This window comes from Arvicanthis niloticus, chromosome 6 (genome assembly GCF_011762505.2).
Source record: "Arvicanthis niloticus isolate mArvNil1 chromosome 6, mArvNil1.pat.X, whole genome shotgun sequence".
Taxonomy (NCBI): domain Eukaryota; kingdom Metazoa; phylum Chordata; class Mammalia; order Rodentia; family Muridae; genus Arvicanthis; species Arvicanthis niloticus.
Window position 1 is genome coordinate 28243298 of NC_047663.1, and position 23528 is coordinate 28266825.

The window sequence follows — 23528 nt, forward strand, 5'->3', positions numbered from 1 at the left end:
TCCTTCAGCTGTCAGAGTCTCATAGCCCAGGAAACAGAATCCTGAATGAACTGCTGAATCGATGGATAGTTACCACCTCTGTTTACCCGGTTAAAATCCCAGCAAAGAACTTGACATTTAGTTAAACCTGCAGAGCCTTAACATAAATAAATATTCAATTTCTGTTAGGCTCTTACACAGATGAAGGCAGCTCCGGGCTCCTCCTCCTTGCTGCTGGTCTGGGGTAGGGAGTGGGAATTTACAAATGGGTGGGCTTTAAGATCCCTCGTGGGGCGGAGCCTTGGAAGCTGAACTGAAATATAAAAATGATCTCCTGTCTTGAGTGGGGATAGCAGGCCCTCTGGCTAACACATCAATCACCATCAGGCCTCCCTCCTCTGCTGCTAGGGTAGAAAATGGCCTACCCAGATGATCCAATCTCCAAGCCTCTGTGCTCCTCAGCCAGAGTTAACAGGGGGGATGGGGGCGGGGAATTCAGAGCTAATGACTGTAGGAGCAGGAGGTAACTCAATCTGAGTGCTGGGGACTGAAGCAGGCAAGGAAACCAGCGGGGAAACAGACAGGGCTGCCAATGGTGTGAGAAGTGTAATGTGAAAGTCGCTTAGTCCACTCCTCAAGACATCCTTCCATTCCACAGACCGGTACACTGAGGCCCTGGATAGTGACTTCCCTACCATTCTGTCTGTTTGTTCCTTGGCAACCCTGGGTCTCATTGGATTAGAGCAAATGTCTTAGGTAGGACAAGGCAGAGCTGGGTGTCTAGTCTCTCTTCAGCCTAGAAACTCCCAGATCTGTGGCTTGTGTCCTGTCACCGTCACCATATCACATTGGGTGGCCTGGGGCAGTCATTCCAAACCAATGCATCTTTTCCCTCTGGGTGGAGTCCCCAGCCTTGCATCTTGACCATCAGTCGCCCAGGCTCTGTGTCTGACCCAGGGCTCAAATACAAACCCACAAGCCCCTCACAGGTGAGATTCCAAGTCTTTAGAGCGACTCTTGTCACCTCCACCTATCTACTTCCTCCTCAGCCCTTCCACTTAGGGCTGCACAGCCTCCTGGACCCCAGGTTAGCCCTCCTGTTTAACCATCCCACTGCCCTCGAGCCAGAGGGGGCTCCACCACAGTCTCATAGAAAACATCAAGTGTGTGGGAAGCAGACTGGAGAATAAATAGAGGATTACCTAAGGACCAGGGGGAAAAGATAGGGACCTTCCACCAGGCCATTCATGACACATTAAAAAATCGAGACTCAGGACTAGAAAGTACCTTTCTCAAGGTCATCCAATTGGTAGAATCGAGTGGCATGTTTTGGGGACAATAATACTCTCCCTCTCCACTTATGCCCCCTGGACACTGCATTGGGGCCACATGGAGCCCCCTTGGGCTAAACTTGCACCCCCTTTCACACTTCTGCATCTTTCTCTGTGTGGCCACAGTCATCTTCACCTCACCTGCCCCCACAGTCCCTGATGCTGCCCAGACCCAGCTCAAATGCCACCTCCTCCAAGTATGCCCTCTCTGAACACTCCCCTCTGCACCGACCTTCCCGTAGCCTTGGCTGGGTTAGAATTACCCTTGTGTGCCTCCTTCAGGAAGGCAGGGCTCCGATCTCCAAAAGCACCCTGCACCATGCTTAGCCTGTCTCAGATGTTCAGCAGGTAGGTCTGGTGAGAATTGTTATTGTGTGTATACTGTCCTGGGTTGATGGGCTGTCTCTAGAGTCAGCCGCCATGTTCAGCGGCTTTGTAGCATTTCGAGCTGAACACTGGCCCCGTTTCAGAGGTGAGGAAGCAGGCGGGCAAGCACAGAGGAAAGCTTCAGCTAGCCCCCTGTGTCTAGAGGAGGCCAGAGCTAGAGCTCAATCCAGTAGAGCTGAGCGACCTCTGTGTACCTGAAAGGCAGCTGAGGAGCACATTAGGGGCCCTGATGGCTCTTCCAGCCCAACTGACCCTGTGTCCCAGAGCCCAAGGATGAGTCCCCTCCAGGGCTCTGCCTCATCCAGAGGCTGCCCTGCTAGTTTGCAATCCCAGCATGGCCAGGTGACAAGTGTCCCCAGCTGGCCACCTGCCACAGGAACACAAAGTACCTTCACACACAACCTCTCTTTGTCCCCTGCTAGTGACAGCAGAGAAGACAGGCGAGAGCAAGGCGCTAAGGCGGCAGGATTTTGTCTTTCTTCTGTGTTCTGTTCCCTTTCACTTGGGGCTTCCTAGTGGCACCCTAGCCCCGAGGCTGTAGACCAGACAGGGGTGTGACACTTTTTTTTTTAACCCAAAGAAACATGGAAGGGCAACATGGAACTTTGTGAGGAAATTTGGGACAACTCTGGGGTTCTCCTTGCTCTGGAAATTTGGGTTCCCTACAGCAAGTCATCAGAAGAATTTGTGGGGTTTTGCTCTCAAGTGTCCATTAATCAAGACTGATTGAAACCGGTTGTGGTGGCACACACCTTTGATCCCAGCACTTCAAAGGCAGAGGCAGGTGGAGCTCTGTGAGTTGAAGGCTAGCCTGATCTACATGGCATGTTCCAGGAACAGCCAGGATGACACAGTGAGACCCTACCTCAAAACAAACAACTCACTGGGAGCTGGAACTGACTTGTAACCCCAGCCTTCAGGGAGCTGAGGCAGAAGGATTGCTGGGAGTTTCAGATGTGTATCTAGAAGCCAGCTGAAGACCTCATCCGAGCCAGGACTGGATAGTGAGACTCTGCCTCTAAGGCAAATGAAACAAGAGGCCTCATTACAAAGCTAGGTCCCTTTGCCTCTTTTCTTCTCATGAACCAGGTCCTTGACCCAGATGCATGGGCTACCAAACTTGTCATCTCTGCCTCTATTCTTGCTCCCTTCTAGAAAGGGGACAGGAGCTTACCCCCCTGCATCACACTGTCACTGACATCAGCTTGCTTGATTCTTAGAAGGATCTGAATGCTTCTCCTTCTCCTTTCATAAACCACAGGATTGGAGGTCCAGCGCTCAGAGTGTGAGTGAGCCACCGGTGTTTGACCTTTGGTCCTTGTTACTGCAAAATTCCTCTCCAGCCTCTACAGCCCACATCCCTCTAGGCCTCTAGGCAAGCCTACAGCCTAACTCCTTGCTGTCCTTAACTGCCTGGCACTAGGGTGTCCCCAGAGTATAGAGAATATATGCCAGCCAGGGACATGGCAAGAGGCAGGGCACTCAGCCACAGCTTCGTCCTAATCTGTCATTGGGGACAGCACTCGGATCCTGAACTATCTTCCCTGTCTTTGTTTGAGCCTGGACCATACATGGCCTGGGCTGGCTTTGAACCCGATGTAAGATGTAACTGAGGCTGGCCTCTGACTCCTACCAGTCCCTCCTCCACCTCGCAGGTACTAGGATTACAGGAATGTGCCGCCACCCATTGGAGTCATTGTTTGTTTGGTTTGATTTGGGGTTGCCCCTCCATTCTTGGGGATTCTGATGAGGGGTAGCCACTCATCAGAACACAGACTTCTGCATAGTTATGCAGGGCAGGCAGACAATGAGGGCTTGTTGTTGGCCTGTGGTCTGGGCGGGGATGGTTGGGGAGGGTGGGGTGGCAATGATGGAGAAACAACACAGAAACCCACAGGAAACTTCATCAGAGCCCCACGGAAGTAACACAACGACAAGAGAAAAACTTCTCAATTTCGGCTGACTAAAGGCAACAATATAATTGCCATCATTTATAGAAAACAGCTCCAAGTTCCTGTCTGATTCCCACCACGCACAGGGACGTGCATCTCATTAGCTATGCGTCTGGTGAACTCTGTCAGATGTGCTATGTGGTGAAGAAGTGGCCTCTCCACACTGATGCGCACTCTTCCTTGCCGTTGATCCCCAGAGCAAAGTTGTCTGATCTTCCGCAATTAGAAAGCAGATGGCCAGGGAGGTGTTTTTGTGAAATTCAGTTATCTTGAGACTGGCCAGGTTGCAGGGAGGGTTCCAGGACGGCTGACCAGTTTGAAGCCAAGGACAAAAGATAGATCAGGTGTCAATCTTTAAAAAACAAACAACTTTAGGATTACTTGAGTATCTATGTACGTCTGTATTATTTTTGTGACACACGGGTGCGCACATACACACATTCATAAACACCCTCTAGGGAGGGTACCCGTTGTGGTTTAAGTGGTTTTTATTTGTTTGTTTGTTTTGTTCTGTTTTTTTTTTTTTTTCTTTTTTTTCAAGACAGAGTTTTACTGTGTAGCCCTGGCTGTCCTAGAACTCACTCTGTAGTCCAGGCTGGCCTTGAACTCACAGAGATTTGCCTGCCTCTGCCTCCCAAGTGTTGAAATTAAAAGTGTGTGCCACCGCCTGGCTCTGTTGTGTTATTTTTATTTTTGCCCCCAATAGACTGACTCCCTCACCAATTGTTTCTATGTGAATTCTATTTTTCCCTAGAGGGAGAAACAGTTCCTACGTGCCACGTGCACTGAGCAGCACGGTATTTTTTTCTCCTGATCATATGTGTGCCCCCCCACACCCCCACACCCTCCACGCTCCCCACACCCTCCCCACCTGCCTGAAGTGGGAGAAGTGGACAGCTGACAACTCCCAGCTGTTCAGGGAGATGACAGAAGAACATTTTCAATAGGGAAGTGTCATGTCTTGCCGGCTCCGGGGAAGAAAAGAATTGGCTGGAACAGCAGAGCCTGGGCAATGGTGCCTGTCAGAAAGCAGGCACACAATTGGTCCACCAGGGTGGGCATCTCCCACGATATTAATGCAGAGTCACTGTCCCCAGAGACTCAGGTCTTGCAGCAGCCACCTGTCCCTGCAGGAGCACTCATGTACGCCTTCCCTGGGGACACCCCTGCACCCGTGGAGGATCACCTACAAGACCAAGCGGTGTACAGGCCCAGGAGGAAGCCCAGATTCAACATTCAACTTTGAATGAAGAAGTGTGGATCAACAGACACCCCTCTCAGACACCTAAAAAAGAAAGTGGCCTGGTCTGAGAGGGGTTCTAGCATGATCCAGATTCCCCAGGTCTATACAGGCCATGGGCCAGAAGATGGAGATGCAGTGGACATCACCTCCCCCCCCCACGACCCCCCCAAGTCTTCTGGCCACTGTATGTAAGGTGGAGGGCAACTCTATTTATCTAATGAAAACTACTCGGAGAGTGGGGAATTTGTTAATAGCTGTTTTTTTTTTTTTTTTTAAGTAAAAACAAAACCAGGTAAAATTAATTTTAGGGATGTATTTTACTTAACATATCTAGAATTTTGTTTCTCAAGACAATCCATATAAAAATAAAGAACACCTTTAGATATATATATTTTTTTGTATGAAGTCTTCCAAACCTGTATGCAGTATTCTTGGGCCAGGGCCACAGGCTAGTGGTAGAGCATTTGCCTAATGCATGGGAAACTTTGGGTTCAATTCCAGGCACCACAACAAATGAACAACTGTGAGCCAAACCCTATTCTCTCAGCAAACCTCCGCTTACACTAACTCCTTCCCCAACCCCAACATCCACACATGACTCAGGGCAGCCACACAGGACAGCAGTAATCTAGAACTTCTTATTGTAGCCTGCCACTCCTCATAGAGGAAGCTATTCTGCCTCCTCTGACCTATTTGCCTTTGCCAGAAGCAGGAGCAAGTAAGTCATCCCTTGGGCTTGGGTGACCATGTCTCTTTCTTTATTGGCCTGGAAGAATGGTTGGAGCCACAGGGCATCAGAAGGCCCAGCCATTCTGCTGGCTGTGTGGTCTAGGGGAAGCTGCTTCCTCTCCCTGGGAGCTAGTCTCAATGTCTGTCAGGTGAGGGTTTCCATTAGATCACTACTTTCAAGCAGTGAGTCCCAGATTCCAAAAGGCATAAATCCCAGAGCGGGGAGCCTGCGGCATTGAGAGAGGGGTCTTGTAGCCATCTCAGCTCCTGTTCTATAGAAAACTCTCAGGGTAGACCTATAGTATGGACACACATCTCAACTCCAGTTAGCCAGGCAGCCAGCCTGCCTGCCTTCCCCCTGACATGGTCTCACATAACCCAGGCTGACCTCAAACTCTCTGTAGCCAACTATAACCTTGAACTCCTGATTCTCCTGATGGTTTTGCCATCCTCAGTGCAGGGACTACAGCTCTGTGTCGTCATGTCCAGTTAAATGAAGCGCTGGGGGGGTTGAAGCCAGGGCTTCAACACGCTAAGCAAGCGTTCTACCCACTGAGGTACCTGCTCTGCAGCCTGAGTGTTCACCCATCACATTCTGAACATGCAGACCCACGGCAACAGTAGAGCACAGAGCTATTTGAAGCGTGAGACCCCAGCAACCAGTTCCCCAGTCGCAGTCTCCTCTGAAGAGAAGAGGTGAGGACTAGGAGGTGGCTTAAGTTCCGTGGTTAATATTTAAAATTCACTGAAAGAGACCTTAAGGGAACACGGCCAAACGTTGCCATTTGTTTAAGCTTAGCAATGGGTATTTGGCTCCTGGTGGATTCCCCTGCAGCTTCCTCTAAATGTAAGATACTTTACCATGTAGACGTACTTTAAACTTTAAGGAGGACAAATATAATATGGTCCTACTGCAGGCATGGATTTTTTTTCCCCTTAAATATAGCAAAATATAATCCCACACAAACACTTGATAAACCTTGAGTTCCTTCACCCTTTTAGGGTTCCTGGAGAGAAGAGCCAAAGCCCAACAGTAAATGCTGGACCCTAGGAAATCAGAGATGAGGGGTCCCTGTGGGACTAACCACAACTATGGTGCAAGGGAGGCCTGACAGAGCAACTGTCCCCACAACTTCCCTGCCTGGTACCGGTCCATCAGTTCATCCCTGTTTCCCAGCCCCACAGCTCCGAACTCCAGGTAGAGGCAGCTCCTTCTCTCTCCACCTCAGTCTTCATCTGTAATCCACACTGTCTAAACTTCCTATGTAGACACAGATGACCTTGAATTTCTGATTCTCACACCTCCACCTCGGGTGTGTGCTAGGACTAAAAGCAATGTACCATTGGATTGCTTCATCGCAGACTTAAGTGGCGCTGGGGATTGAACCCAGGGCTTCAAGAACACCAAGCAATCACTTACTAACGGAGACACAGCTAGCCCAGCTCACCTCTATTTAAATGTCTGTTTCCCTTAAGCCTTAATTCTGCCCCTCCAAGTCGACTCTCCCCCACCCCCCTACTACCTTGGAGGCCAAGGTCGCCATGCAGGACTGGGCAGGGCAGGAGGCAGCTGGGAGGTTGTGGGAGGAGAGTCATACACCAGGCTCCACTGGGCTATTTAACCCCAGCAAACAGGCCCTGTTGTTTTGTCATTTGGAGAGTTTGGCCCCAGTTCCCACAGGTTGGTTAAATGGTAACTTGTCTTGGTGACAAGGAATTCACCACCAGTTTGGACTGAGGAGTTCATTAGCACCAGCTCACACTGAGCTTCGAGTTCAGATAAGTTTCTTTCTCTTCTCTCTCTCTCCTCCCCCCACCGCCCCGCCCCGCACTTTTTTGTGGTCTGTGCATCTGTGTGTGCATCCGTGTGCCCATCCTCACACGTATGGAGGCTAAAGGAAGATGTTTCATGCCTGCTCTGTGGCTCTCTGTTTCATTCCCTTGAGACAGAGTCCCTCACTGAACCCAACAATAGAGGTTTGTTTTTGTTTTTAAACATGGGCTCTGGGGTTTCCAACCCAGGCTTGTACTGCAAGCTGACACACACACACACACACACACACACACACACACACACACCGGCTGATCCATCTCACCTGTCCCTTCTCTTCTCTTCTTTATTTGAAACAGTCTCACTCAGTAGTTCAGGGTGACCTGGAGCTCACTGTGTAGCCCAGGTTGGCTCTGAACTGTTAGTGATCCTGGACCCTCAGTCCCTCCGAGTCCTGGGGTGACAGGTGTGAACCCCCAGGCCTGGCATTTCTCTCTTTCATCCCTTCCTCAGATCCTTCCCTTTCATATGCCTTCCTAGCCAGATGAGTAAGAGCTAGGGAGACTGACCATTTAATGACAGAGCACAACCACCAAAGGACCTTTCATTGTGTGGGTTTCATAACCGAGAGCTGCTATGCCCATTTTACAGGTGGTACAACTGAGGCAGAAGGTTGTGAGCTCACTTCTGAGTCATTCAGGCCTGGCCAAGCATTTGCTGAGCCAGAAGTTGAGCAGGTTAGGGCAAGGGTAGAGGCTTCCCCCAGAATTGGAGAGAAGGTCTGGTTCTCAAACATCCAATGTTCTTGATGGGCCTGGGCTACAGCCATGTGCCAGGCAAGAGAGGCCTCTCCCTCTGTTTTATGTCCCAGGGCCTCATCCCCTCCTACACAATGTTTTAATAGGCAGGATATCCTTCAGTAGACAAGAAAAGACAATATGGGGGACTTGGTGGCAAGTGTCAATGTCTCAGTGAAAGGTTTTTATTTTTACAATTATATTTAGCCAGGCATGGTGGCGCACACCTTTAGTCCCAGTGCTTGGGAGGCAGAGACAGGCAGATCTCTGAGTTCGAGGCCAGCCTGGTCTACAGAGTGAGCTCCAGAACAACCAGGGCAGAGAGAAATACATATGTGTGTGTGTGTGTGTGTATGTTTTTATCTTTGTTTTATATATGTGTGTGTTTGTGTGGGCTCGTGAACATCATGACACATATTTGGTACTCAGAGAACAACTTTGTGGAGTCCGTTTTTGAGACAGGATCTCATGCTGTCTTGGAACTCTCTGTAGTTGAGGATGATTCTGAACTAAGTTTTCTCCTGCTTCCACCTCCACAGAGTGAATCACGAGTTATCTGGTGCTGAGGATTGAACCCAGGGCCTCATGCTTGCTAGACACACACTCTATGGACAGACTGAGTCTGTTCCCTTTTGACAGCCTCTTTCTTCTTCTCTCCTCTTTTCCTTCTTCTCTTTTAATTGCATTTTAATCTGTGTGGGGGTGGGCATGTGTGGGCCACAGTGCGCTTGTGAAAGTCAAGAGGACATTTTCTGGGAGTTGGTGCTCTCCCTCTGCCATGTTGGGCACAGGGTTCAAACTCATCCCGAAGATCCAACTCAAATCATCAGGCTCTGTATCAGGCACTTTTACTTGCTGAGCCATCTCTCCTACCCACCTCCCTTCCCCTTTTTTCTTTCTCAATCCCATATATCTCAGCTTGGGGACCACCTTGAGACCCTCCTGCCTTGGCCTCTCCTCTCCAAAGCTGAGGTTATAGGTAGGTGCTCCTTTACTAGGCGTGGAATGGTTTCTCTTGACATGATAGCCACTTGGAGAGTAAACAGCCTGTCGGATCCTGGGAGGGTTTGCACTCTCCAGTATCAGCCCTGATGGCTGTTTTCAGGCAGCATTTCTCTGGTAGATAGGTCCTTTCACCACATACCTACCTGCCCAGCCTCAGCGGATGCCAACATTAGAAGGAGACGAAAGGGAGAGAAAGAGGCCTGCCATGGCGGCTAAGCAGAGGACAGCATCCACGGGACCTTGAGACTTAGAGATGTCGGTGCTGATCCCACCCTCCCAGACGATGAGCACCTGGGAGGGTAGTGCTCCTTCTCAAAGATAACATGCTCCTGAGCTAGGCCTGGGTTACCTCTGTCCCCACAGAGTCCTGGCTGTGACTCATTTGCTTTCTTGCTTCCCTGGCAATGACCGAGACTACCTTCCTCAGCAGGACTTGTGAAGGAGCGATGTTTTAATGTGTGTGAAAGAGCCTTGGGTGGGGCCTGGCACACAGTGGGCCCTCGGAAAGTCCCGCCCATGGCTCTCTGTCAGCCTCAGAGGAGCAGGGAAATCATAGGATTCCCCATGAGAGACAGGGCGGGCCCACCTTTCATGGGGCCCCTTGATGCCATGCTGGGGTGATGGTGTCTTTACTGAAGAATTTTCAAAAGCCGGTAGGCGGTGGATCCAGGGCCATGGGGAGGTTGAACCAAGGACAGATGCCCACAGCAGGCCACAGCCTGGGCTCTGCTATCCTGAGAGCTGATTTGGTTGCCACGTGAAACCTTGTTATGTAAATCACCAGTGGAGTATGCTCTCTCAGGTCAAAGAAATAGGAATTGAGCCCCACCCCACGGCATTCTCTCAGCTCTGGGTGTGTATTAAGGGCAGATCAGGTGGTCTGGGTGAGATACGCTGGGCTTTTCCCCAGATGTCTTCATGAGGAGGGATACCAGGCCCCATACACCTGGGGCCATCTGTCCGAGGGTGGAGACACAAGGTCCTATTACGCTAATGAGTGGGGAGCCTCCTGCCACCTTTGACCCAATTCTTCCGTCTCTGAGGCAAAGGGACAGAGTGTGGCTGGTTTTCAGGACCCAAGGCTGACCGCCATCTTTTCATGAGTCCAGAGAACTCCACGAGACAGCCAACACTCCCTTCTGCTTTGAGAAAGAGAGTGTGTTGCAGGCACACAAAGTTTGCTTCTGGGGGTCCTTGTGCCTCTGTCTCAGAAGGCATGTGACTTTCCACAAGGCTTCTAGTTTTCCTGTCCTTCCATGCCTGTTTCTTCCAGGGCACCCAATGGGTGACGGTGCCACGTCCAGGACACTGGACTGGAGCCACCTTTATAGAACCGGTTTGAAATCAAACAATGCCATGATACACAAGCCAGCTGAGCCAGAGGTGTCCATAGGCCAAAGGGGCAAAGGCTGAGGGACCAGAGCAGACCACGGTACTTATCCAGGGAGCTCACCCTTGCCTACCAGGGAGCTACCAGGAGACCGATGGGGCCGGCCCGGCCCAGGGAGCACGTAGATATCTCTCCTCATCTTGGAGGTAAAAGAAGGGACTCCCCGGTAGGTTGGGTGGAGGGAAACAGAACAAGGGTTTACAACCTTCTGAACTGTGTTGGGGTGGGGCTATTCAAGATAAGCATGGCTGCCTTCAACCCAGGAATCCTCTTCCCTCAGAAGTAGCTGAGGAGTGGGAAGTGGGCATCTAGAGGGTGTGGCTCTGAGTGGGAATTGAGTAGAATGACAGAAAAGAGTCAAGCCCAGATTTGGTAGACTGCTTGCCTAACATGCAAGAAGCCCTGGGTTCGATTCCTAGCACTGCATAAACTGGGCCATGGTGACAGCTGAAATCCCACTACTCTAGAGGTAGAAGCAGGGGGATCCAGAATTCAAGGTCACACTACCCTTGGCTACATAGTGAGTTCAAGGCCGCCCTGAGCTTTAAGTTACATAAAATAGAAAGGCAGCAACTGATCTTTTTTGCAGATGGATAATTTGAGAAGGTTCTAGACCTTATGAGGATAGCCCTAAGGGACGAAATCTGGTGGCAGGAGCTAGCTGGGCAGCAGATAGCTCAGTGGACATTTGACTCCGGCTAGAATTGGCCTCAGCTGTGTGACTAAGGACTTGGGGCCCTCACCACAATATATACTAAGGTAGGGAGGGATGGGGGCTCTAGTCAGAGTTTGGGAAGGTATATGGCCTAGGAAACCTGAATCCACACGTAAAGAGGAAGCCTGCTTAGACATTCTGTTCCCTGTAGCCTGGTTTCCCTTTTGCCGGGCACACACACACAGCAGGCTGACTCCAGACTCGCTGACCTCAAAAAGCCCCACCCTCTAGCCTTGTGCTTCTGACTATTTATTTCCTGCAGAAGACTCAGGGTTTTGCCCACTATGGAGAAAGCAAAGGCAGCTCCACCCAGGGGGCCCACCCAGAAGCCACAGGATACTCTAGTCTGCATCCCAGACCCCTCCTGGTGCAAGGGAGGCACCTGTGCCTGGCACACCATCCTTCTGGGTCTGGAGCTAAGGGTGAAAACCTAGAAAAGGCTCTGAGCCACCATCCAGCCCCTAAAGTCTTCCTTCGTTATCTCTCCACATCACATCTCACCCCTCCCTCCCTGCTAAAGCAGAGGCAAGAATTAGTCCACTGATAATTGATTGTGACTTCTCTCCATGCAAGCCCAGGCTCAACAAGGAATAGAACACCCTTGTGGTCAAGAGCTCAAGCTGCTCCCACATTTCCCTGGAAATCATTTAAAGTTGCCAGCACAGGAGATGTCCCAGTGTGCCCCACCCCCACCCCAGGCCTGCAGAGTGTGCATAGTTTCCATCCACCCTCACGTAAATAGACTGCAGGTTCCCTTTGTAGGTGAGGATTGACAAGCCCTCATGCAAGTCAAGGGCAGGGCTCCATATGGAATTCTCGACAGGCCCATCTACTCCAGCATCACTGCCGAGTCCCTGACAAGCGTTTCTCCACATCTCTGCAGTGTGAACACCCAGGCGCCTCCATTCAGAGCCTGGCTCTGTAGCCAAACGAGTCTAGTGATGTCATCGTTGCCATGGAGACTCTCCCCAGGCATCAGGCAGGACCAACCTCCCCTGTGCAATTTCCCTTTGTGTGGACTTTGCAATGCGTTGCCAAGGCAGTGAGGCCTGCTGGGTGAGTTGGCACAGGGCAGGGAAGGCAGACAAAACCCCACACTGCATCCCAGAAACCACCACTCACAACACAACAGGAGAGACAGGGGCTGTACTCTGCAATCTCTGGTCTGGGGGGAGGGGTATGGCAGTTAAGGGGGGGATGGAGACCTGTTCAGGACCCCTAATGCCAATGGCCTTTGGGCATGATTAGAGAGATCCTGTCCTCTGGATCTGAGGGGTCTGGACCTTGTGAAAGGGCGGACAAGCTTGGCAGGGGGTGAAGAGGAATTGGTGGTTTGGCAGTTTGAGTGCAAGTCATTCTGAGAATCATTGCTGAACAAAGACGCCCCCATGGCGTACATTAGCTGTTGCTCCCTGTAGTATCAGAATCCTCACAGCAGCTCTGGGGAAGGGGACAGAAGAAACAAGGTGCCTTTTGTACTTCGAGTTCTGTTATTGGTGGTATAACATGGGATTCAGGTTTCTTTCAAACACTATATAGCTTGTTAACCTTGAATTTGAAATCCCCCTGTCTCAGCCTCCAGAGTGCTGAGATTACAGGCGTGTGCTACTATTTACTTCTTTGTATTTCTTATTGCTTGCTCCTGGTTACCCGTTTGAGCCTAACACAGTTTAGAGTCCAAATGGGGGTGGGGCGGGGCCCAAGGTCCTATCCTAAGGCCTCTTCAGTCCAGGTTGACCCCACAGCCTGGAATCTATTGGTTTTACAGAAACAATACTACTCTACTTTTATAGAGTAAGTAAGAGGGCTCTGCCTACCAGGCCCTCCAACACCCGGATCTAAGCCAAGGGATTGTCACAGAGTCTGCCCCTCCCTCCCGGCAGCCTACAGAGGCTTCAAAAGCTATTGGCTAGTAAGAAAAGCCAGTGTCCTGGCCAATGTCTACAGGGCCACCTCCATCGCAGCTCCAAGCCACACCCTCTTTTGTCCTAGAAGCTGCAAGGGCCTCTTTGCTCCTAGCTCATGTAAAGGTTCCTGTTCCAGGCCCTTGACTTGGTGCATAAAATCTCCTCTGTGCCCCTGTTCTTAGAAATCTCCAGGAAGAAACTTCATGACCTTTGCTGGCCAACAGCAGAGTCTCGTGCTTAGAGCGGAAGACCATGGCCTTCCTGGGTTCACCCTGAGCCTTCCTGCTTTCTTGGCCACCTTCCTCCTTAACTTCCCAGAGGGCTGAAGGGGCGGAATCTGGCTCTTCAATCCTGTGGGCTAGGCTACTTGTTCAGACTGAGAGGAGACAGAGACTCTGGATGACCTGCTGCCCTGAGCCTGGGCTCCCCCTTCTCCACCTGTGTATCTCTGTTGAAGGCCTACCAAGTCGCGTGGTATGCTGTCAGGAATGATTGTGGGGTGAATGGCTATGGGGTTCTCAGACTGTACTAGGCGCACCTGCCTACAGCCACCAGACAGCATCTAGACCAACCATGACCCACCTCTGCCTGTCATTCTTTGATGAAGCAACTATTCCCTGACATCTGTGCTTTGTACTATGAAGGTCTTTCCCCTGCTTCCAAGGGTCCCAAACAAGCCAAAAAGGATGAAGGAAAAATGTATGAAAACTAGGCAATTCACCAGGACTTCTGCCCACAGAGCAGCGAGGAAAACTGTGCCATCAGCAACAGTGGTCAGCACTAGCCCAGTCCATGACACTGTGACAAACACCTTTGTTCCATTTTCCAAATTTCTTGTCCTTTAAGACCGTGTTTTGGTAACAAGAGAATCCCAAAGAATGCTAGCTCTGCGATTGAGAGCACATGGCTTCTAGACTGCAGGAAGGGAGGCTGGGGCGGAGGTCAGCTTCGGGACCTCCCCTCCCCACAGGTGCATGCCCAAGACCAGTGAAAAGTGCCTCAGTGAGGCTGCCAGAGCTCAGAGTCCTGGCCGGGGTCAGGGGCACCCCCTGGAGACTCAGACCCCAGTGAGAAAGTCCAGGGTGACCAATAAGCCAAGGGTAACAAACAGAGAGTCTTCCACAGGCCTTCCAACTTCCTCTTTGGCTCAATAAGCCTGGAAAGCAGAGAAGAAATGATGGTACAGATTGTCCGCAAGGGTGGGGTAGCTCTGTGAGCTGGCTTAGCCAAACCCCTCAGTTTAGTCATCCATAGATTGAGGACAGGATACTTTTTACACAGGCAGCTGGGAGGATATTTTTTTTTAATTAATTTATTATTTTTTTTATGTTTTTGGTTTTGGTTTTTTTTTTTTTTTTAAAGGGTCTCATTATATAACCTGGATTAATCTGGAACTCACTCTGTAGCCTCAGCTGGCATTAAACTTTCAATCCTCCCGCCTCAGCCTCCTGAATGTTGGGATTATAGACATAGACCAGGACATCTGGCTCTGTTGAGGGGACTGAATGGCTTAAGTCCCCTTAAGTCCCTATACAGACAGAGGATGCAGAAAACGCTTTGGAAAACCAGATAACTGCCCAGCCATGGCTCTTACTGACTGGGGAATCCTCCTCCACACCAATGGGAGCTGAAAAATCTCCCTGTGTCGAAAATCTGAGCAAGAAGCTCTCTCTGCTCCCAGGCTTCCTGATCCAAGCTGCAGCTGGAGGCTCTGGCACTGGAAGCCGGAGGCATTGTTCTGGATTTTGGCTTGTGAGGATCCCTCAGGTCTTAGGCTATGGAAACTGCCACAACCTGTCCTGGCATAGCCAAGCAGCAGCCCTGCTGGAGCAAGATGGATGATGGCTTTGTGGGGGAATCAGACGCGTACAAAGCCTGTGAAGGTCAAATGAGACCCATGTGGGTTGCGCTTTCCCGTCTGAATGCTAACATTGACCTTGATGAAATAACCTTTGCAATTTCTCTTATGAACCTTTCTGCGGGCTCGTTTCTTCAAAGGGAAAACCCAGAGTTTAATGGTGGGAATCTGGGGCCCTCTGGGTGACCCTAGGTGACACCAGGCAGGTGGCACCAGCTGGATGTGCCCACAGAGGCCTTCTCAGGTCCCAGTGGATCTATCTGAGACTTTGGCTACTATCTGAAACATGGAGTCTTGCCAACAACAAGGAGAAAGCCTTGTAGGAGGCAAAGGGCACCCACTGGGCCCTGGGCGAGCACGATAAACACCTGCTTACAGCCTTGCGTCTGGGGATGAGGAGTATATGTGGGGTTATCTTCAAAATATGCCCTCCAAGGGAAGGCCTAAGGTAATTAGGGTTTCCACTCCCTTCCACAATCCTTGCATTTGAGTCTTTAACCAAACAGGAGCCAGAGCAGGAGATAGGATCACGGTTTTCCATTTTGCAAGATCTGGAACCAAGGTTTCATAAGTAACTTAGTCTAGATCCCACGGAGACTAGATTCCACCCCTAAGAGCTGAGATCACTGTGAAGCAGGTTTTCCAAAGGGCTGCCTCTCGTGCTAGTCTCTCTGAGGAGGCTGTCAGCTATTATGAATACATTTTCTGTAAATTTTCTTTTTTGCTTGTTTGCTTTCAAAGGTCACCTTGCTATATAGCTCACATGACAAGTGCAGTTTTAATATTTGTGGATATGGCTAAATTGTTCTCCAATAACAATACATTTATACACCTAGCACCACAGTGAATTCTGAGGCAGGCCTGCAGCAAGCCCCAGGGGTTCACCTACCTCTTCCTCTCGAGCCCTGGGATTACAAACTGAAATACCCAGCCTGGCACCTTTATTCACATGGGTTCTGGGCATTGAATTTGGGTTTTCATGCTTGCAGGGCAAGCCTTTACCAGAGCCATCTCCCAGCCCCCCCCCCCTTCCTCCTTTTTATTCATTTTGGCTCTTGTCCAGACTCATGTAGCTCCTAGGCTAGCTTTGAACTTCTCATCCTCCTACACCATCTTCCCAAGCAGCTGGGATTACAAGCCTGAACCATCAGACTATATGTGTGTGTGTGTGTGTGTGTGTGTGTGTGTGTGTGTGTGTGTATCAGGCTGGCCTGGAATTCAGAGATCCTCCATCCTCTGCCTTCCTAGTGCTAGGATTAAAAGCATATGCCCCCTCTACCCGGCTTAAAAATTTTTTTTAACTGTCACACACATTCCATGACATTCCTATGACAAGAAACCTACAAAATAATCTGTAAGCCATGAATATTACTCGCTATAATTTTCCATATTGCCTTTCATCATCACCTGTAGGAAAACCTAGTTTCCTTGTTCCTGAGGCACAGGCTTCACGTCTTTGTCTTCAAAAATCTTATTAGGAACTTAAGCGTTGGCTTAGTGGTTAAGAGCAATGGCTGCTCTTCTAGGAGACCTCGGTTCGATTGCCAGTATCCAAGCGGCAGCTCTGTATATAACTGTAATTCCAGGAGATTTGACATGCTTTTCTGAAGGCACGGGCGTGCACATCGTGCTGTGGCATAGGAGTAGGTAAGCATTCATACGCATAAAATAAAAATGTATTTATTGGTGTGGGTGTGGGTCACAGCATGCGTGGGGAGTCAGAAGATAACCATGCAACTGGTCATCTCCTTCCTGCTTTGCATGGATCTTGGGTTCTGAATTCAGACTGCCGGGCCTGTGTAGCAATCACTTTTAGCTACTGAGTGAACCCTTCAGCTACCTGCATCGTTCACATTTTCTAAAAGATAGAGACATCTTTTAATTGACCTATGCACATATGAGGACTACTTTTATTTTTCCATGCACATGGGGATCTTACGTGGTAAGTGAGGATCTTATCTTGGTAAGTAAACGGTGGGTCCTAAAATTAAGGAGATAGAACAGGACACACCACCAAGAGGAACCAAATCACCAGCATGGTTCCCCTCGGACATCATGCACTGCCTTTTCTGTCTCTGGCTATGGAACAGGCTTCTCAGTAAGGACAATAGGCTGCCCTAGGATGAGCCACAATAATTCATAATCCCTGGCAGCTGGCCACTCCCATAGAGCATAGCTGGACCATGAGTCTAGCTTGAATACAAACCAAAACAGCAGTAGCCATTGCTAGTAGCCAGACATTCTAAGAGGAAAGGGAAGAGAAGAGGGTGTTTCATGAGCACTTACTAATGCCAGTCTTGTGTATCAGGACTCAAGATCCCAGATTGAAAGGAGAGTCTAAAACCTGGGTGTGGAGGGGTACAGCTGTAATCCCAGCACTGAGACAGGAGGACTATAATGGGCTTTGGGCCAGCCTGTGCTACACAATAAGTTGCGAGCTAGCCGGGTCTACATAGCAAAACCCTGTTTCAAAAGACGAAGGAGAGAAGGAGAGGAAGAAGAGAAAAAATAAAAAAGTAAAATAAAATAAAATAAAGGAGAAACAAGGGAAAGAGAGAGAGAGCACAGTGGTCACAGCTGCATTCTCAGATAAGGGGAGTGCTTGAGCCCAGATCAGGCCAGCCTGGGCAACACAGGAGTGTTGCCCACCTGTGTGGGGTGGACACTGTGACCTTGTCCCCCTCAAAATAATAATGAGGGGGGTTGGTGTGGTGTTAGGTTTCACAGCTCTGAATTCAAGGAGAGAGGGTTTCCAAGTGAACAAGAGAAAACAACCGCCGGGCGGTAGTGGCGCACGCCTTTAATCCCAGCACTTGGGAGGCAGAGGCAGGCGAATTTCTGAGTTCCAGGCCAGCCTGGTCCTGGTCTACAGAGTGAGTTCCAGGACAGCCAGGGCTACACAGAGAAACCCTGTCTCGAAAAACCACAAAAAAAAAAAAAAAAAAAAAAAAAAAAGAAAACCCAGCTTGTACCTATTTGCTTCTTGACACTTTATAATTAATAAGTAATTAATTATATTAATTACTAATTAATTAATTAACTTTAAAAAGTGTCTAAATCGAACATCTCCTATGAAATACCTCTGGTCAGATGTCTGGAGTTCCTATCTAGCCTCACACCTCCTGGGTCAGAGACAAGCGCTTGCTCAAATGGTAGCAGCTGCCCAACCTCCCAGAGGCTGTCAAAACCCGGCTCAGCCCCACCCTGGGGACTCTGATTCAGTCGGTCATTTCTAACCAGCTGCCCCAACGATGTTGGTGCTGCTGTGCGCCTTGGATTAACCCATGTGGCTCTCTTAAGAAGGCTGGAACTTAGCTCCTGCCCAGGCTTACTGAGCCTGGCGTAGGTGGAGCATCAGGATTCCTGAATGTGCAGGCCAGCTCAAGAACCCTAAGGTTTACAGGGAGAGGCACACAGGATCAGGGTCCAGTAGAATTCACAGCCTCCTTAGTCTTTCTCTCCAGGGGCCTGCCAGACGGTGTATCTCAGAATGCAGGGATGCCTTGCTCAGCCATCCTTCCACACCGTGACTTGATTGTATTTAATCTGTCTAGAAATGGTCATGTAGCCCAGGCTAGTCTAGAACTCTTTATGTAGCTAAAGATGAATTTGAACTCCTGACCTTCCTGCCTCTCCCTCTCCAGTGCTAAGGTTAGAGTCCTTGAGCCACCTGACCTTTTTCCTGGGCCTGTGTCTTTGCTACCAAACAAAGCTGTTTGCTAATTTGAGGGGGAGGTGTGTGGACCTGCCATGGTTCCAATTAGGCATCTTACTGGGCAGCTGGTATCTCTAGACAAGCTTTCCCTGTAGAGCAGTGGGTCTCAACCTCCCTCACGCTGCAACCCTTTAATACAGTTCCCCATGTTGTGGTGACCCCCAACCATAAAATTATATCGTTGCTACTTCACAACTGTAATTTTGCGACTGTTATGAATCGTAATGTAAATATCTGATGTGCCGGATATCTGATATTTGACCCCTGTGGGGTCATGACCCCAGGTTGAAGACCACAGCTGTGGAGGCTTCTGTAAGCTGCAGTCAAGCATGGCCACCTCCTCAGGTAGGCACACACCTTGTCATGGTCCCTTACCATTGCCTAGGATACCAACACCCTCCGCTGCACTGTCCAGGGTGGTCCTGTTTTTGGCTGCTTTGTGCTATGTGTATATGCATAGCTAATGTGTAGTGTGTGCCTGAGTGTGTGTGTGATACATATCAACATATATGTGTCTGAATGTGGTATAGGTGTGCACACATGTAGGCAAGTGTACACAGTGTTCCCATGTGCACAAATGCACACATGTGTATGTGTATGGTGTGGGTGTGTGATGTGTGTGTACATATGTGTCCGTATGTGGTATATGTGTGTATACATGTATGCATGTGTATACAAATGCATGCGTGTGTATGTGTTTGTGTATTGCATGTGTGTGATACATATGCACATATGTGTGTCTGTATGTGCTATAGGTTCATACACATGTGTCGATGTGTACACAGTGTTCCCATGTGTACAAATGGATGCATATGTGTGTGTTTGTATATGGTGTGTGTGTGTGTGTGTATTAGGGAGAGCAATGAGGTCATGCCCTGTGGAGCCCACAGAAGGAAGTGGACCTCCATTATCTGTTATCTAACCTAGGGTCTGTCACAGACTTAAGGGGTGGGGCTGAATAGCTCTCTCCCTCTCTGTGCCTGTTTCCAAGTGTGCAAGGTAAAGAGTTGCGTGTGCTGAGATTAAGTTTTCCTATTTTAGGAGGATACGCTGAAGGTTAGAAGGAAGGTCCCAAGTCCTGGGCAGGAGAAGTCTGGGCCCTGGGGTACACTGAAGAGGAACTACGGCTTGTGCCTATTCTGATCACAGGCCTGTGACACTCCCCAGTCAGACCTGGCTTCCGAGTCCCCATCCACAGGTTCCCATACCCACTCTGGTGGCAGCACTGTGGGACGTGGCTATGCCCTCAAGTTCTGGAGTTCAATGGACCCAGTCCTGTGGATTTTTGTCTTCCTTGGCAGTATAGTTCAGGCAGATAATCACCCCCACTGGGTCTCAGTGTTCCCATGTGTACAATGGGCTGGTAATGGCTATAGCACACAGCTGAGCTTCATCCTGGAAGGCTCAGGATGAAGAGCCCTGTGAGTTGAGCTGCTTGGTGGGGACTATCCCAACAGTCACTGTGAAGAGGGGACATTAAGTTGCCAAGTCTCAGCCCAGCCCTGGGTGTACATCTTGGTAACAAGAACCCTGCTGCCTTCTGAAGTCCCAATGGAGTCCAGGTTCTCTGAAAAGGGGAGACTGGCCTAACCTGATTTTACTGAATGTTTCTCAGACTCCACACAAACTTGTTCCCCTTGATCAGGCGGTCTCGTACCCCTGAGCTTTGAGTCACACAGAAAGTGCCCCCCTCCCCCATGACATTGACTAAGTTAATCTCTCTGAGTTGTGGTAAAGGGAAGACCTCCACAGGGTCTAATCTGAGCTCTACATGGACAGGGTCCACTTCAATCCCGGCATCAAGAACAATGCCTGGCACAGAGTCAATGAGTGGGGTGGCCTGAGGATTCGATCGAATGAGACAGTGTCGGGATACGGTGGCCACTGTGCTGTTTCTTGGATCTGATTCTCTGGATGTTTCTGTTTTGTTCTTGTGCTCTCTTGTGGCCTACCTGTGGGGACACACCCCAGGAAATTGTGACCAGGAGTTATCAGGCCTTTTGTCATCACCCTTGGCTGCCACCCTAACCTCCCGGGACAATTGCAGCACCAGAGTCCTCCGCCCCAGGGCCTATCCCACATCGCAACTGCTTCATCTATCCAGATGAGCTCAACAGCCACCTACGCTCATGCAGTCGCCCCATGGTTCACTCACCGACACAGCTCTCCCCCACCCCGCCCCCCACCGCAGGATCCCAGCACCTCCCTCTCAGCATGGCACTGGGATACTTCCTACTGGACCACGTCAATGTTACTGCTGCGGGGTCAACCCTCCTGAACTCACACTGGCTTCTAAGTGGCTGGTGCATCCCGCCATTTTCTGCGCCTGAGAAAGAAACCCAAAGCTGAGCGCTACCCACCACGCCGCAGCCAGGCACGCGGGCTTGACGATTCCATGACTGCTCTTCACGCCTTATCCCTCCCAACCCCTGTTCTGGAATCCACATCCCCTTCTGGTTTCTACCCTGCACTGGTCCACCTTCCTCCTACACCACATTCACCCCACCCCCACCCCCATCCTCCTGCTGCTCCCAGGAAGCTCCACCCCCTCAGCCCTGATGCCTCCCAGCTGCTCTCAATCAAAGCTCTTGACTGTTCCATGATTCCAGGTCCGGCCATCCACCCGGTTTTCTTTTCCAGATCCCATAACGCCTGCTCCCCCGCCATCATTCTGGGACTCAACTCTCTCGCTTCCTCCTCCTCCCCAGATACCTTTCCTTCATCCCTTAACCTAGTCAACTCTTACTCACCTTTCAAAGCCAGTCCAAGGTCACCTGCTCCAGGAAAGCCACCCACCCAGCCTAGATTACAGACTCTTCAGCCTCGTCCCCTATTACCTGGGCGTGACTCCCTTGCTCAGCCTGCCATGTTATTTTATAATTATTTGCTCTGTGTCTGGCTTCTCCATTAAATTATTTAGTTTATTGGGGGCAGAGACCATCCTTACTCATTGCTGTATGCCCCCCTCCTCCAACACACACACAAATACTTCTGCTTTGTGAAATCACTCTTTTGTTTTGTGTCTTAAGTGTACTATCTCACTTTATTGGTGGTTTTGTGGAGGCAGAGTTTGAGAAGGCTCTGCACGTCTCACCTGGGGTCTACAATGGGCTATCATATTCCAAAAATGTAATATGGCTAGAGTCACCTGGGCTTGCCACTGAAGTGCTGTAACCTGCCTCCTGGCTAAGCAACCTCAGGGTACTTGGATTTCTTACAGACTGTCCCCCAAACCCAGTTGTACCTTCCACGATAGCTAGAAGGAAGTCAGAACACAGTTTCACCTGGTCTCATGAGCCAGGCAGTGTCACCTCCTCTGAATTCAGAGGGTGACAAGCAAGTCCCTAAGGTCAGTCCAGATTCAAAAGCAGAGAACCAATTTGGACAGGTATTTAAAAATTTGTAGCCAGGCAGTGGTGGCGCATGCCTTTAATCCCAGCACTTGGGAGGCAGAGGCAGGTAGATTTCTGAGTTTGAGGCCAGCCTGGTCTACAAAGTGAGTTCCAGGACAGCCAGGGCTACACAGAAAAAAACTGTCTCGACCCCCCTCCCCCCCCCCCCCCGCCCCAAACAAAATTTGTAGCCCTCAGCAGCGGGGTAGTGTGCTTCAGTGCTGTGGGGACCGCTCAAGGGATTGCCCGGGGCCTGTTTGCCTGCCTCTCTGCTCGCCAGCTTTGCTGGGCAGGCTTCTTTGTGTTGTCTTTTAGCACCAATGACAGCATGCGTTCTTGCTGTTCTTAAACTGGCTTTTGTGACTATTTGTGCATCCTTCATTTCTTGCTGCCTCTTCCCCATTCATTTTCCCCCTGCTCTATAATATGCCATACGACTCCCTCATGGTTCACTAGACTGTTCTACACACAATGCCACACATTTTGGTGGCTTCTGATGGCTTGTTATTCTAGGGCAGTGAGAGTGGAGGGCCATGTGTCCCTGGCTGCTTTCCTGTTCTGTGCAGCGGGGAGGGGCTAGTGCTGTTCGCCCGCAGCCCGGAGCCCTCCGCGAGCGGGTGGAGACCGGGGCCCCAGGCCCCGACCCACCCGCAGTCACCGCTGTGTAACCGAGCTTACGTAACCGAGCCCACGGAACCCAAATTAAAAGAGGAAACCATCCTCCAACCGCTCGACTCGCCTAATCCCTATCTGTCTCTGCCCTGGGGCCCGCGCTCCCCTCCGAAGGTCTTGAGCGCGTTCCAGATTTCTAATTTCGTTTGCTTATGCAACCAAAAATATGATGGCCGCGTTTCCCGGGGGTGATGGAGTCTGTACTCCCCGCTCCAGGCGCGCTAAAAACGGCAGCGCCGGGCTGGGGAGGCGGGGGCGACGAGGGCGGAGCCAGGCGCCTGTAGACGTGGGACTCGCGGTGCTCGGTGGTCCCCAGCCTCCTCGTGATTTCCACTGCCCGCCGATCCCTGCGTGCGCGGCGCGGGCGCGGGGTCCATCTTTCACCCGCGTGCCCCACCCCCAACACCTGCTGAAAGACGTGCGTTGCACCATTGTGCGTTTGGAAATAGGGAGAAAAGGAAGAAGAAAAGAAGGGAAGGAAAGCAGCACGCCTCTCACCAAGGGAGGGATGGAGCAGGCAGGAATACCGAGTTGCTGATTTAATAGAAAGTAGGGTAGTCTGAGATGCGTTGACGTGGATCCAATTGTTATTTATAAAAAAAAAAAAAAAAAAAAAGCAAGCCGAGGAAATATAGAAAATATGGTTGTATCTGTATATGTGGTTTCTTTTTTTAAATTTAAATCT

General features: G+C 50.3%; 1 protein-coding gene and 2 long non-coding RNA genes across 4 annotated transcripts in view; 2 read left to right on the forward strand and 1 right to left on the reverse strand.

Annotated features, from left to right (window-relative positions):
• The window catches only part of Luc7l3 (LUC7 like 3 pre-mRNA splicing factor), a 335229-nt gene that overhangs the window by 148203 nt on the left and 163498 nt on the right, over positions 1 to 23528 (forward strand). The window lies entirely within an intron of this gene.
• On the reverse strand, positions 3651 to 7463 carry LOC143442699 (uncharacterized). The gene is made up of 2 exons (XR_013111098.1): positions 7145 to 7463; positions 3651 to 3956 (listed from the first exon to the last, which is right to left on the reverse strand). It is a non-coding gene; the product is annotated as an uncharacterized LOC143442699 (long non-coding RNA).
• LOC143442700 (uncharacterized) lies at positions 10606 to 20948 on the forward strand. 2 transcript variants are annotated; one of them, XR_013111100.1, is made up of 4 exons: positions 10606 to 10730; positions 16651 to 16711; positions 19064 to 19124; positions 19821 to 20948. It is a non-coding gene; the product is annotated as an uncharacterized LOC143442700 (long non-coding RNA). The 2 variants fall into 2 exon arrangements; XR_013111099.1 differs by having other exon boundaries at positions 19064 to 20948.